The following is an 11,752-nucleotide window of genomic DNA, read 5'->3' on the forward strand; positions in this document are numbered from 1 at the left end:
ACAGGCTCAAATAATTCTCCTTTTGGGCAGAGACATTATCAGAGTCCATAAGGTCCGCAAGCAGGTGAATGGCTCGCACAACCAACCCTATGCTCAGAAGTTGGATCTTGGGTGGGTTATTGTTGGTAATGTGTGTCTTGGAAGAGTTCACAGACCACCTACAGTCATGGCGTTCTATACACACACCACAGAGTTGGAACGTCCTACCCTCTTTGATCCGTGTCCTAATGTGTTCCACATTAAGGAGAAATACAGTGACATTCAGGTCCTCAAACATCCGCCAGCATCACCTGAAGAAAGCAGTCCTTGTGACACAGGTCACCTGGGACGCACAGTGTTTGAGCGCAGCAGGGATGACAACCAAGTGGCTCCCTCAGTCCAGGACATTGCATTCATAAGGATAATGGATGAGGGATTAACAAAGGACCCAGACGGTAGTTGGATCGCTCCGTTGCCCTTTAAATCACCACGCCAACGTCTCCCTGGCAACAGGCCCCAGGCACTGAAACGTCTTATGTCGCTTAAACGCAACCTCGACAGGAAACCCGAAATGAGGGATCACTTTCTCAGGTTCATGGAGCAGATGTTTGAAAATGGTCATGCGGAGTTAGCTCCTCCTCTCGGCAAGGATGAAGAACGTTGGTATCTGCCAATATTTGGCGTCTACCACCCAAGAAAACCAGACAAAATCCGGGTGGTGTTTGATTCAAGCGCCCCATACGATGGTGTGTCGCTCAACGACACCCTATTAACGGGACCTGACTTGAACAACACACTGCTTGGTGTCCTGATTCGTTTCAGAAGAGAAGCGATTGCGTTCACAGCAGACGTAGAACAGATGTTCTATTGTTTCCTGGTAAGGGAAGAAGACAGGAACTTCCTGCGGTTCCTTTGGTTCCAGGGCAACGATCTTAGCAGAGATGTTGTAGAATATCGCATGAGAGTACACGTGTTTGGGAACAGCCCATCACCCTCTGTGGCTATTCATTGCCTGCACCAGTCAGTCCAGCTCAGCAACTTCCATGTGGACCCAGATGTCAAGCACTTTGTGATGCGAGACTTTTATGTGGATGATGGCTTGACGTCGTTGCCCACAGTTGAGGAGGCTGTTAGCTTGTTGAGAAGGACACGAGACACTCTCTCAAAGTCAAACCTGAGACTCCACAAGATCGCAGCGAACAATAGAAAGGTCATGGAGGCTTTTCCGCAGAGCGATCATTCAAGCGACTTTAAAGATCTTAACCTGGATGCAGACGTGCTACCGACACAACACAGTCTGGGTATCAAGTGGGACCTCCAAACCGACTATTTCCTCTTCACTGTCTCAGAGGAGGTTAAGCCATACACTCGACGGGGTGTCTTGTCCACCATCAACAGCCTCTATGATCCTTTAGGATTCGCAGCACCAGTCACAATACAAGGCAAAGCTATCCTCAGGGAGCTTACAGCGGAGAACGGGGATTGGGATGCTCCATTGCCTCAAGAGATGGAAGGAGTTTGGACATCATGGAGAGCCTCTTTGACAGAGCTATCTAAACTTTCAGTTCCGAGGCCCTACACCCCAACATCAACCTCCGGTGCTGTGAGAAGAGAGTTATGTGTGTTTTGTGATGCTTCAATTAAGGCCATCGCAGCAGTCGCGTACTTGAAGGTCACAGATTCAGCTGGGAACAACTTTGTGGGATTTGTAATGGGGAAAGCAAAATTAGCACCCCGACCAGAGCACACGATCCCTAGGTTAGAGCTGTGTGCAGCAGTACTTGCTGTGGAGCTAGCAGAACTCATCTCAACAGAACTGGACCTAAAGCTTGATGCAGTGACTTACTACTCAGACAGCAAGGTAGTCTTGGGATATATACATAACGAGACTAGACGTTTCTACGTCTACGTGAGCAACAGGGTACTTCGTATCCGGAGATCTTCCAGCCCAGACCAGTGGTGTTATGTGTCGACGGACAAAAACCCGGCAGACCATGCAACGCGCTTTGTCCCAGCAAGCCGTTTGACGGACACAAACTGGTTAACCGGGCCACCATTCTTGACCTCAGGAAAAACAAACGAGTCTGGAAATGCTTTTGGTCTGGTTGATCCTACTTCAGACCCAGACATTCGACCTCTTGTGTCTACCCTGAGTACTGCAACTTCAGTCAACCAACTTGGGTCTCAAAGGTTTGCCAAGTTCTCCAGTTGGAAGGCAGTAACTCGAGCTATTACTCATCTTGTACACATAGTCAGAGCCTTCAACACTGCAGGGAAGGCAAAGGGCTCTTGTAAGGGCTGGCATTACTGCAACTCAGAGTTTACAGCAGACGAGTCGGAACAAGCACTGACAATCATCATCCGAGCCACACAAGAGGAAGAGTATGAGCAAGAAATCAAATGCATCCAGAGGCAGGAGGAAATTAACAAAAGCAATCCTATTAGGAAACTGAGTCCTTATATCGACGACCATGGTCTTCTGAGAGTCGGAGGACGTCTCGACCATTCAAGCCTTGATCAAAATGAAAGGAATCTGTTGATCATACCTGGAAAACATCACGTTGCTACGCTGCTCATCAGACACTATCATAAACAGACTGAACACCAAGGGCGTTTGTTTACAGAAGGTGCTGTCCGCGCAGCTGGCTATTGGATAGTTGGCGGGAGAAGGAAAGTGAGCAGCATCGTCTACTCTTGTGTCACCTGTAGACGACTAAGAGCTCCAACTTGCATTCAGAAAATGGCTAGTCTGCCATCAGATCGTCTTTCAACAGACCCACCTTTTACAAATGTAGGTTTGGATGTGTTTGGTCCATGGGTCGTTGCCTCGCGGCGTATTAGGGGAGGTCTCTCATGCAGCAAGCGATGGGCGGTGATCTTTACATGCATGAGTGTAAGGGCAGTTCACATAGAGGTCATCGAGACTCTGGACACCTCTAGTTTCATCAACGCCCTGAGACGCTTCCTCGCTGTGCGGGGACCTGTGAAACACATTCGGTCTGACCGCGGCACAAACTTCGTCCGTGCCTGTAAAGACTTGAAGATTCCTTCGAACATTGACGGGATGAAAGTGAAGACTTACCTGTCAAACCAAGGTTGTTCGTGGACCTTCAATCCACCACACGCATCCCATTTTGGTGGTACATGGGAAAGGATGATAGGTCTTGCTCGAAGGATTCTGGATTCCATGTTCTTTCAACTCAAAGACAAACTCACTCATGAAGTGTTGGTGACCTTCATGGCGGAGGTCACAGCTATTATAAATTCCAGACCTCTCATTCCTGTGGGAACAGATCCTGATGATCGGTTCATACTTACGCCAACTGCTCTTCTAACGCAGAAGGTTAGCGGTGTTCCAGTTCCTGCAGGGGAATTTGGAGAGTCGGACCTCTACAAACGTCAGTGGCGTCAAGTGCAACACTTGTCCAACACCTTTTGGGACAGGTGGCGGAAGCAGTTCCTACCAACTCTACAGCCTCGCAAGAAGTGGCATTCCACTCATCCGGATATCACACAAGGAAGTGTTGTTCTTCTCAAGAACGTGCAAGCACCGAGAAATGAGTGGCCCCTTGGACTGGTAACCAAGACTTTTCCGAGTAAGGACGGAAGAGTACGCCAGGTGGAAGTGAAAACCATGAAACCTGGTGGAAACGTGTTCTTTCTTAGACCTATTTCAGAGACAGTTCTTCTTTTTCCTCCTGATGTTTAGATGTTTGTATTAGTTAAGATGATAACTGTTTGGGTGACGTGTAACCACGTCAGGCGGGGAGTGTTCTGTTACACGATTAACGGAATACGTTAGTGCATGATGTATTGAGTTCAGTTTTGTACTGTCGCTTTAAGAGAGCTACGGAGCTTCCGGTCATGTGACCTAACTCAGGAAGTGAGAGCATGGCTACGGAAGAAACATGGTGTTGTGATACCACATGTAAGAGTATCACGTAACATCTGCCTTTCATCTTAGGCGTGGTGATTGCATCTTGGGTATGTACGCTTTACACTAAGACAACTTTATTTTGAGATGTGTATTTTTTGGAACGAGTGTGTATTTTGTTGACGGTAACGGGAAATCGGATCAGAACGGCTTAGCGCCGGAGCACATTGTTCAGTGTGTCAACAAGCTATGATAACTGTTTAAACTTGTTAGTTGATAAAGTTAACATATCTTCTAGACCGAAGAGGTTATAGATACAGTGATGTTAAGATATGCAGTTCATGTAATTGTGTATATTTCTGTTGTGCTTACGTACGTTAAGAGAAATTAGTATATAACTGATTTGTGTTTTCATGTGTTTTAGTTTCACACTTTTCTGAGTCTTCAATAAACCTGTGGACAAGCTGACAACGTCTTCAGAGTCTTGAAGTAGAAAAGAGTTTATCTGTCTGTCCAGAGATATATACAGGACATGTATTGAGGACAGAACACCTTGATCCAGGAACATGTGAGAGGGGGGAGGCCCAGGGTGTGCAGTTTGGTGGTGAGAATGTCCGGGATGATTGTGTTGAACGCTGAGCTGTAATCCACAAAGAGCATGCGAGCGTAGCTTTGCTGCTGCTCCAAGTGGCTCAACACAGAGTGGAGAGCTACAGCGATGGCGTCCTCTGTGGATCTGTTTGCACGATATGCAAACTGATGGGTGTCGAAAGTGGGGGGCATTTGGTCTTTGATGTGCTGGAGAACCAGCCTCTCAAAGCACTTCATGATTACCGGTGTGAGGGCCACAGGGCGGTAATCATTTAGGTGACAGATGACCTTTTGGGCACGGGGATGATTGTGGCTGTTTTTAGGCAGGGGGGGAAGACTGCTTGGGCCAGGGAGAGGTTGAAAATCCTGGTGAGAATCAGGGTGTGCTGGTGGGCACACGCTCTGATCACCTTGCCAGGTACTCCGTCTGGTCCGGCAGCCTTCCTGGGGTTCACTGCCAGGAGCACGCGCCGTACCTCATGCTCCTGGACAGTGGGTGGGGTGCAGCCTGGTGGGGGGGGCAGGACTGGAGCAGATGGGTGGTCCTGAGGTGTCTCAAAGCGAGCAAAGAAACAGTTAAGTTCCTCTGCTAGTGACACACTCAGGTCTCCTGCAGTCACATCACAGCCTCTGAAGTTTGTGATGTTCTGAATGCCCTGCCACACCTCCAGTGTGTTATTGCTGGACAGATGGGACTCTATTCTCCTCCTGTAGTCCGTCTTGGCTTTTTTAATTCCTCTTTTCAGGTCAGCTAGAGCAGCACTGTACAGAGCTCTGTCGCCTGACCTGAAGGCAGCATCACAGGTTTTGAGGAGTGAACGGACCTGGCTGTTCATAATTATGTCTTATTTTACTTGATTCAACATCACTTTGGATCTCATATTGAAGGTTCCAGTAAACAGCTAAAAAATGCAAGTTCCACACTTGGAATGAACTCCAGAGCTTTTATCTGCTTAATGAGTCATGGAATAACCAGTGCAAAGGCTTCATCTGGCCTTGAAATGGGCAGATAAAGCCAATTACTTCTGGGCCTTTGAAAATGGGGGACTATGCATAATAATGGGTGTAATTTAATTGTAAATAATTAATTGAATACTGTTAAACTAATTGAATTAAAATTACAAAATAATTACATCACATCAGAAACCCTATTTGCACAACTGTAAGGAAGAGACATAGCACTCAAAGAATCCTGGATCGTATGGGAGAATTCCACAGCAGCAAAAATGGTGAAAGTATAACTTCCAAAAAAATGTTGTAAAGCTTTTAAAACCTTATTTTGAGCAAAATAACAAACATCTAGCAATTATTTTTTTATCAGATTTGACTGCTGATTCTACAGAAACAGTTTCTTGGAAGACAATGACCAATTTAATGATAATAATGCTGTGATAATGTTTCAAAATAACATTATCACAGCAAGATGGCTGCTGGATATTGAAACTTGCTTCTAGAGCAACTTAGGTCAGTTTCAGCTGTAATCCCACCAGATCAGCTGATTGTAATGGCACCCCCATTAGGTGATTGTAAGATGATAACTCTTCTCATGAAATTTCAATTGGTAAACCTCACATCACATAGTGTGTGCTATTTAAGCTGCATTATTTAACCTACACATCTGCAAGCTGCTTTGCAAACCACCTCACCCAAGCTCTTTCATCCAGCAAGGAATAGCAGGATGACATCAGAATAGAGCCATGCTGCCAAAAATAAATTACTGCAAATAGAAATAATTTTATGACTATAATAGGCCTGACTAAATTATAGTAACTCATTCAATGCCCTCCATAATTATTGGAGCAACGACACAATTTTTGCAGTTTTGCCACTGTACACCATCACAGTGGATTGTAAATTAAACAATCAATATGTGACTGAAGTGCAGACTTTCAGCTTTAATTCTATCAACAGTCACATCATCAATAAGTACTAGTGGCCCAATTCCACTGGCAGCCATACATACCCATGCCATGACACTGTCTCCACCATGTTAGACAGATAATGTGGTCTTTTAGGCCTTTTTGGTGTTGCTTCCTTCTTTTTAACAATGCACCGGATTGTTGATTTGACCTCTCCTAATGTCTTTGATAGGTTTATTTGGTTTTTAAGGTTAATGATGGCCTGCTTCACTTGCACTAACATCTCTTTGGGCCTTATATTTAAAATTACATAAAATACAAATTCAACACTTTGAATCATCCATCCATTCTCTTCTTTTTATCCTGTTCAGGTCACAGGAGGGGCAGGAGCCTATCCCAGCTGACATAGCATGAGAGGCAGGATACATCCTGTACAGGTTACCAGCCTAACACAGAGACAGACAATCACCCACTCCTATGAGCAATTTAGAATCACCAATTAACCTTACCCCAATAATTGCATGTCTTTGGACTGTGGGAGGAAACCAGAGTACCCAGAGAAAACTCACACAAACACAAGGAGACCATGCAAGCTCCACACAGAGAGTCCAGGGCCAAGGTGGATATGAACCTAGAACCTCTAGCTGTGAGGCAACAGTGCTAACCACCACATCACTGTGCTGTCCCACTGTGAATCAATTTCATGCCTGCTTTATTTGTTATGAAATAAGAAAGGAGACAGCCTTACCTGGTCATGAAACTGCCTGTCAGTCAATTGTCCCGTTACTTTTGAACCTGAGAAATTGGGAGACTTTGTATGAAAATGGCTGTAATTCTTAAACAGTTGATGCTAAAGTTTTGCAAAATCCCTTTAATTAAAGCTGTCTTAAATTGAATTAAAGTCTGTACTTCAGTCACATATTGATTTTCTGATTTACAATCCACTGTGGTGGTGTACAGAGGCAGAACTACAAAAAGGGTCTTTGTTCCTCTAATTATGGAGGGCACTGTAAATGTAAATGGTTTCTAGTTATTACAAAGTTCCTGTTCCCATTTCATCAGTCTTTTCAGCTCTGTGCCCAAAGCTTTGATGGAAAGTGCTCTTCTGGCTATAGTTTAGCAGTGTAGCAGAAATTTTGTTACACGCCTACTCTAAGTATATATGAGCAAGCATTTGATGACAGTGGGAAGGAAAAACTCCCTTTTGACAGGAAGAAACCTCCAGCAGAACCAGGCTCAGGGAGGGGCAGCCATCTGCTGTGACCAATTTGGGGTGAGGGGAAAAGAAGAGAGCAGAGAGAGACAGGACAAAAAGACATGCTGCGGAAGAGAGCCAGAGATGAATAGTAACTAAAGTGGTGTGGTGTGTAAACACATGGAGAGTGAAAAGAGGCAATTAAAAAAAAAAAAACTGCATCATGAGAAACCCCCAGCAGCCTCGGCCCATTGCAGCACTAAGGGAGGGTTTGGGGTCACCTCATCGAGCCCTAACTATAAGCTTTGTCAAAAAGGAACATTTTAAGCCTAGTAGAGAGGGTGTCTGTCTCCCAAATCCAAACTGGAAGCTGGTTCCACAGAACAGGGGCCTGAAGGCTGAAGGCTCTGCCTCCCAATTCTACTTTTAAAAACTTTATGAACCGCAAGTTAGCGTACAGTCCTAGACTGAAGTGCTCTCTTGGGGTACTATGAGACAAAATGGCGCCTAATTATTCAACACCTTGTATGTGAGGAGAAGGATTTTAAATTTGATTCTGGATTTATGAGGAAGGCAATGAAGAGAAGCTATTATCAGAGAAATATGGTCTCTATTTCTAGGCAGTACTCTCACTGCAGCATTCTGGATTAATTGAAGGCTTTTCAGGGAGCGTTCAGAACAACCTGATAATAATGAATTACAATAGCTCAGCCTAGAAATAATAAATGCATGAACTAGATTTTCAGCATCACTCAGAGAAAGGATTTCTCTAATTTTAGCAATATTGCACAAATGCAAGAAAGCAGTCCAACATGTTTCTTTAATATGTGCACTGAAGGACATATCCTGGTCAAAAATGACTCCAAGATTCCTCACACTGTTACTGGAAGCCAAGGTAATGCAGAGTAAGTATCTGGTTAGGCACCATGTATCTAAGATTTGTAGGGCCGAGTACAATAACAATAATAAATATGTTTTAATTGAACTTAGAAGCAGGAAATTAGAGGTCTTCCAGGCCTTTACTGTATGTCTTAGTAGTTTTACTAATTGTGTGTGTTTCATGTGACTTCATGGATAGAGCTAGGTATCATCTGCATAGCAACGAAAATGTATGCTATGGCTTCAAATAATACTGCCTAAGTGAAGCATGTATAATATACATAGAATTGGTCCCAGCACAGAACGCTGTGGAACTCCATAATTAACTGTAGTGTATGAAGAAGATCCCTCATTTGCATCAACAAATTGGAATCAATTAGATAGCTATGATTCAAACCACTGCAGAACAATAAGTTTAATACCAACAGTGTGTTCTAATCTCTGTAATAAAATATTGTGGTCAATATGCAGTATCAAATGCTGTAGTATATATACTCTAACTTCTAAATATGCTATCATGCTGGACATACCCAATACAGTAAGAGTCCATAGCTCATTATCAAAGTACAGCACCCTGAAACACTTTACACACATATGTCTGGTGGCACGGTGTGGTTCACAGTATATAGTAAGAGATGAATGTTTCTCTGCCAACCCAGTCCCATGAAGCTCTCTTACACTGCAGCCTTTCTAAATCAAAGTATGTGATATCACTTTAAGAATTAAAAGTGAAGATCTTTTCAAGCTGAATGCGTTGGGTTTGGTTTGTTCAGGTGCTAAAATATTTAATGTAATTTGAAAAATTGCCACTGCCACTTTGAATAGGTTTGGGTTTAAGAAGCACAAAAAAGCAGAAACAAAGAACAAAAGCAGAAATTAAATCAGAGCATATATATTGTTTATCTGAATGTACAGAACAACACAGTGAAGGAAAAAATAAAGAACAATGAGGATAACAGGAAGAGAGAAGGGGCTCTTTCATTTTGGCTGCCAAAGAGCTGGCAAGATCTCCTGTTGATCAGAGATCATCTCTCCCCTGCTATCTCTCTCCATCTTTCCACTCAGCTACTCCTCACATCTTTTTTGACAGTATAACCAAGTCCCTATGAGCACCAGTTGGAGAAGCAAATAAAATATTCTGTGTAATCTGCTGATAGCAACAGTAAGAAAACTTCTCATGAACTGACGTCCAAACACATATTTCTGACATCCCAGAATCTGTATTTTACAGTTATTAACTAGAGCCGGCACAGTATCTCCCAAGCCACTCTGAACACATATACAGGTAGAGTACACGGCTAGAGTAAAATACACTTAGAATAGAATAGAATAGAATAGAACAGAATAGAATAGAATAGAATGCCTTTTATTGTCATTATACAGGATGTACAATGAGATAGGAGGGCCACTCCTGTTCAGTGCCATGCAATAGAAAATCAAATTCTCTGAAATAAAAATAAAAAATATTATAATCTAGTATAATCAAGAAATATACAGAAAATAAACAATGTGTAAAATATACAAAAAATAGAATGTATAAAAATATATACATACATTGGTGCATCTGTACATTGTAAGAAAAGTAAATAAGTGCATACATATAAAAATGAAGATGATGAATATTGCACTTACAAGCCACTGCATTAAAAACACCTGCCTAATATTAACTTGCACTGCCAAAAGGCTTTGATCCATCATGTTATGGACTCTGACCTCTGATGGTGTCCTGTGCTTTCAGGCACCCATACATTAGTAGCAAGAGTCCTTTAGTTCTGGAAGTTTCTGAGTGGGGATCAAACTTCCAAATTTCCAGTACATCCAGCAGATGCTTGCTTGCCTTGCAAACTGGAATATTTGAAGGCCAAATCAACACTTTGTCATGCTCATTTCTTAATACTCTTTGTAGTGTAACAGGAAGCATTTTTCTCTAATAGTATTCCCAAATAGCTACTGCCATTTGGGAATACCGTTACCAGCAGGAGGTGGTTTAGTCTGACAAATAAATGGGCCTTACAGTTAAAAGCAGCATCCACATGCATGCAAGCCCCAAGGTTTTCAAGCAGAATATTTCACTGTCTCCACCAGCTTGCCTTCTTCCCCACATAAACAATGCACATCTCCCTATTAATCGACATGATATGAAAGAAAGCACAATTCTTTAAACAAGTCCAGCTTTTACTGGTCTAGTGTTGCCAACCACTGTAGGCATTTTTTGTGGTGGGCAGGAGTCACCATGGGCACTCTTATTAGTTTGCATCTATGCAAGATGAAATGCACTGTGTGTTGTTATACCTTTCTATTATAGAAAGCATTAAGGATTTCAGAAGAAGACCTTGGTTGAGATACCCTTGAAGGGTCCGGCCTAGATGCTGAGCAGGAAGGCCTGGTCCTTTCCAGTAGTTCTCATTCCTAGAAAAGACAGGAAAATAAGATATGGTGCTAATTACATAAAACCTAATGTTATGCCTAACCTCACCCACACTACACTGATGCCCATACATTACCTACCATTCAAGAAATTCTGGACTCCCTGGCTGGATCATAAGTTTTCAGCAGCACTCACCAGAACAATGGTTATTGGCAATACTGAATGGACAAAAACAGTATTGACAAAATGGCTTTCACTTGTCCCCTTGGCCTTTTCCTTTTGGGCTTAAGAACATCACTGCCCCATTTTCCAGAGGCTGATGGAGATAAACTTGGGTGATCTCAGAGGTCGTATCTGCTTTGTCTAATTGAATCATATTATCATCTACTCTCCAACATGGAAACAATATTTTTTGGATCTTCAGGCTGTGTTGGACCAATTGAGGCAAGCAAAATTCAGTGGCAATATGAAAAAAAAGTTCTTCCAGACATCACTGCGTTTCTTGGGCGACATTGTATCAGCAGAAGGAATCCAGGTGAATCCTGAAAAAAACAAAGGTTATGGAGGATTTCCCAGTGCCGAGGCTGTCCAGAGGTTCTTGGGAATTGCAGGCTTGTATCTTGGGTTTATGCCAAATATCTCCAAATTGCTGAGCCTCTAAACGCTATGATGTCAAAAGGAGCCAAATTCCATTGGACAGAATGTCAGAATTCCTTTGAGACCCCTAAGCACCATCTGATATCCTTGCCCATCTTCGGCCTTTGTAGTGTATACAGATGCCAGCAACATTGGTCTTGGAGCTGTGCTTGTCCAACAAACTGGATTAGGCACAGAGGAAGTGCTGGCCTATGTTAGCAGAAGCCTGAATAAAGCAGAGAGGAATTACTCCACTTCTGAAAAGGAGTGCTTAGCCATGGTGTGTGCATTAGAGAAAACTGCAACAAACCATGGGAAGTAGGCCCTGGGAGATGCTTGGGCTAGATTTTGTAGGCCCCTTGAAGTTCCAG

Source organism: Archocentrus centrarchus, chromosome 4, assembly GCF_007364275.1.
Source record: "Archocentrus centrarchus isolate MPI-CPG fArcCen1 chromosome 4, fArcCen1, whole genome shotgun sequence".
Classification (NCBI taxonomy): Eukaryota; Metazoa; Chordata; class Actinopteri; order Cichliformes; family Cichlidae; genus Archocentrus; species Archocentrus centrarchus.